At 36.8% G+C, this 4,796-nt stretch overlaps 1 protein-coding gene across 4 annotated transcripts in view; it reads right to left on the bottom strand.

The window, feature by feature from the left end:
- AGL (amylo-alpha-1, 6-glucosidase, 4-alpha-glucanotransferase) overlaps positions 1-4,796 on the bottom strand; it is a 101,371-nt gene that overhangs the window by 52,666 nt on the left and 43,909 nt on the right. The gene's annotated exons all lie outside the window — the stretch shown is intronic.

The following is a 4,796-nucleotide window of genomic DNA, read 5'->3' on the forward strand; positions in this document are numbered from 1 at the left end:
AGATCCTGACTGGGGAAAAAAAAACAACACTGTAGAAGAAAAACGCAGCAATTCCCACCAGTTCAACCCCAGTCCCCACCTTACTGCTTTGATTAGTATTCAGGTATTCTATACATTTTTTAGGGCACTAAAGATGTTCCGTTCAGTCACTCAGTCATGTCTGACTCTTTGTGACCCCATGGACTGCAGCACCCCAGGCTTCCCTGTCCATTACCAACTACTGGAGCTTATTCAAACCCATGTCCATTGAGTCAGTGATGCCATCTAACCATCTCATCCTCTGTTGTTCCCTTCTCCTCCCGCCTTCAATCTTCCCCAGCATCAGGGTCTTTTCCAATGAGTCAGTTCTTCGCACCAGGTGGGCAAAGTACTGGAGTTTCAGCTTCAGCATCAGTCCTTCCAATGAATATTCAGGACTGATCTCCTTTAGAATGGACTGGTTGGATCTCCTTGCAGTCCAAGGGACTCTCAAGAGTCTTCTCCAACACCACAGTTCAAAAGCATCAATTCTTTGGCGCTCAGCTTTCTTTATAGTCCAACTCTCACATCCATATATGACCACTGGAAAAACGATAGCCTTGACCAGAAGGACCTTTGTTGGCAAAGGAATGTCTCTACTTTTTAATATGCTATCTAGGTTGGTCATAACTTTCCTTCCAAGGAGTAAGCATCTTTTAATTTCATGGCTGCAATCACCATCTGCAGTGATTTTGGAGCCCAGAAAAATAAAGTCTGACACTGTTTCCACTGTTTCCCCATCTATTTCTCATAAAGTGATGGGACCGGATGCCATGATCTTAGTTTTCCGAATGTTAAGTTTTAAGCCAACTTTTTCATTCTTCTCTTTCACTTTCATCAAGAGGCTCTTTAGTTCTTTGCTGTCTGCCATAAGGGTGGTGTCATCTGCATATCTGAGGTTACTGATATTTCTCCTGGCAATTTTGATTCCAGCTTGTGTTTCTTCCAACCCAGCGTTTCTCATGATGTACTCTGCATATAAGTTAAATAAGCAGGGTGACATTATACAGCTTTGATGTACTCCTTTCCCTATTTGGAACCAGTCTGTTGTTCCATGTCCAGTTCTAACTGTTGCTTCCTGACTTGCCTCTTGATTTCTCAAGAGGCAGCTCAGGTGGTCTGGTATTACCATCTCTTGAAGAATTTTTTACAAGTTTGTTGTGATCCACACAGTCAAAAGCTTTGGCATAGTCAATAAAGCAGAAATAGATGTTTTTCTGGAACTCTCTTGCTTTTTTGATGATCCAGCAGCTGTTGGCAATTTGATCTCTGGTTCCTCTGCCTTTTCTAAATCCAGCTTCAACATCTGGAAATTAATGGTTCACATACTGTTGAAGCCTAGCTTGGAGAATTTTGAGCATTACTTTACTAGCGTGTGAGATGAGTGCAACTGTGCGGTAGTTTGAGCATTCTTTGGCATTGCCTTTCTTTGGGATTGGAATGAAAACTGACCTTTTCCAGTCTTGTGGCTGCTGTTGAGTTTTCCAGATTTGTTGGCATATTGAGTGCAGCACTTTCACAGCATCTTTTAAGGTTTGAAAGAGCTCAACTGGAATTTCATCACCTCCACTATCTTTGTTTGTAGTGATGCTTCCTAAGGCCCACTTGACTTCACATTCCAGGATGTCTGGCTCTAGGTGAGTGATCACACCATCGTGGTTATCTGGGTCATTTTTGTGTAGTTTTTCTGTGTATTCTTGCCACCTCTTCTTAATATTTTCTGCTTCTGTTAGGTCCATACCATTCTGTCCTTTATTGTGCCCATCTTTGCATGAAATGCTCCTTTGGTATCTCTGATATTCTTCAAGAGATCTCTAGTCTTTTCCATTCTATTGTTTTCCTCTATTTCTTTGCATTGATTGCTGGGGAAGGCTTTCTTATCTCTTCTTGCTATTCTTTAGAACTCTGCATTCAAATCGGTATATCTTTCCTTTTCTCCTTTGCTTTTTGCTTCTCTTCCTTTCTCAGCTATTTGTAAGGCCTCCTCAGGCAACCATTTTGCCATTTTGTATTTCTTTTTCTTGGGGATGGTCTTTATCCCCGTCTCCTGTCCAATGTCACGAACCTCCATCCATAGTTCTTCAGGTACTCTATCAGATCTAATCCCTTGAATCTATTTGTCACTTCCACTGTGTAATCATAAGGGATTTGATTTAGGTCATACCTGAATGGTCTAGTGTTGCTGGTACACATTTTCTTCCCAGGTGCTACCAAAGACACTAACTTTAGGAGTTCTTTTTCCTCAAAGATTGCTTTCTATTTTAAAAAGTAAGTCTTATTAACAACTTGACTTTCTCTGAATGAAACAGACAAGTTTGTTTTTATATTTTTTCCATTTCACCAACTAGCATTCTCCTCTTACATAATAATAAAAAATGAAAAAAGTAAATAAATGCTTTGTAGGGAGAGTTTTCATTCTTATTCTGAACTTGTTTCTAGTAAATCAGTGGAGGATTGCCTCCACTGGGTTTGATTTTACTTTAATTAATTAATATCTGGCTTATTCTAAATGAAATGGCTTATAAAAGCACGAAGTAAGATAAAGAATAAATAGATTTAAAGATGTAGTTTCTGAGGTTAATTTGGAAGAGTAACATACATGAAAAAATGCCAAGAAGTGTTTAAAAAAGAGGTAAAACTACACAATGAGTGTATATTATAAAAGTCTTTCATATTGCTAGAGTATAAGACAGATCAGTGGAATAGCACAGATAACAGAGCCATGAATATTCAGTATATGATTATACATTATGAAGTATTATGGTGGTATCCCAAACCAGTTTAAAAGGATGGAATATCAACCCAGTATTACTTTTTAAAATTAAATAAAGTTAATATCTTCTTTATATAAATTCCAGGTCTATTAAATATTTAAAAGTAAACTGTAAATAAGATTATCAGAAGAAAACAGAATGTTGTTTGAAGGTCTATGCACAATGTGAAATTAGAAGCCATAAAAGAAAAGATCAATAAATTTGGTTACAGTGAGGAGAGAAAACCACCGTCAACAAGGATTAAAAGATCAATAGCATAATAGGAGGATATAGCTGAGGCCACTATAGTAAGGAACCACCAGTAATAATAAGTCAATATGAAAAAGATGAGCAACCCAACAGAAAAATATGGGAAGAACATTAAAAGGCAATTAATGGAAGAATTATAAATGGCTAATTAAAACATGAAAAGATGTTTCATTCATAACCAAAGAAATATAAATAAAAATAATGAATATTTTGCCTATTGACAAAGATTAAATAGTAGCTAATGTTGGTGATGTTACAGTTAGTGATAACATAAACTGGTACAATTTGTATTGAAAAGCAATTTGACAACATCTATTACAAATTTATCATTAAATTTGTATACTCTTTGACCCATGAATTCTGCCTAATAATTTGTCCTACTGATTTAGTCAGAAAGCCAGTAAAGTTAACATGCACAAGGATTTATTTTCTATAGTATCAGTTGTAAGAATATAAATTCCTCTAGATCAAGGGTTTGCTACATTCACCTCTGAATCCCCCTACCTGGATCAGTGCCTCGCACATAATATGTGATTCAATAAAAATGCATTAAATGAATGAATGAGAAATGAACTACAAATAACCTACCAAAATGGTTAAAAGGAATTCAAGTACTTTAACGCAGTATATTGCTATCTAGAAGTTAAAAAGAAATAATTAGCTGTAATAAGATCATGTTGTCAACTAAAAGAACAACTTGTTAAACAGTCTGTATACTGCAGTCTTATTTATGTGTATAAAATAGATATAAATACAAAACTTATGAATGTAATTTATATGTACCTAACTATATAAAATTGGAATTTCTTTCAAAAAAGAGTCTGAAAAGAAACACAAGAGACTATTAAATAATAGTTCCTTCTAGTAAGTAGATTTTGGAGGAGAGGAAGTTACACATTCCATTTATTATATAGTTGTATTATTTGGCTTTTTTTCTTTACTGTGAGCATACATAATTGTAAATAAATAATACAGTTTATAAACATCAGAGAAAAGGGAAAATGGAGGCACTTCAGTAAGATAAAACATGAAGGAAAGATAATATAAAAAATTCATGTATTAAGATGTTACACAAATGTGAAAGCTGAAGAGTGAACCTGACCCGAAGCTTCCAGGGCCTCAAATCATAATGACTTTGACTTTGAGGGCAGTATTTCTGGGCCTTACTCAAGCTCAACTTTCTGGATAAGGAAGAGGATTTCTTATTTTAAGAGCCTTCAAAGATTCTTGCTCTTAGGTTGTCCTATACTAATTGCAGATATATTCTTTATTATTTCTCTAAAAGCTTCCTAAAAAATCCTAATTTCTCTTTTGGCATGGTTTTTCCTATCCTACTTTATTAGGGACACAGAGATTAACTTCTTAAGGTTAATTATGTCCTTAATTTGGAGATTTGTTTCTTTACCTTTGCTACTGGCTAGTATCTGAGTCAGTCTCACTAGTAATTAGGTGGTCTTAATGGTGCATATGGAGAAGGCAATGGCACCCCACTCCAGTAATCTTGCCTGGAAAGTCCCATGGATAGAGGAGCCTGGTAGGCTGCAGTCCATGGGGTCGCGAAGAGTCAGACACGACTGAGCGACTTCACTTTCACTTTTCACTTTCATGCATTGGAGAAGGAAATGGCAACCTACTCCAGTGTTCTTGCCTGGAGAATCCCAGGGACGGGGGAGCCTGGTGGGCTGCCGTCTATGGGGTCGCACAGAGTCGGACACGACTGAAGCAACTTAGCAGCAGCAGCAGCAGCAATAGTGC

Source organism: Bison bison, unplaced genomic scaffold (genome assembly GCF_000754665.1).
Source record: "Bison bison bison isolate TAMUID 2011002044 unplaced genomic scaffold, Bison_UMD1.0 scf7180017864519, whole genome shotgun sequence".
NCBI lineage: Eukaryota > Metazoa > Chordata > Mammalia > Artiodactyla > Bovidae > Bison > Bison bison.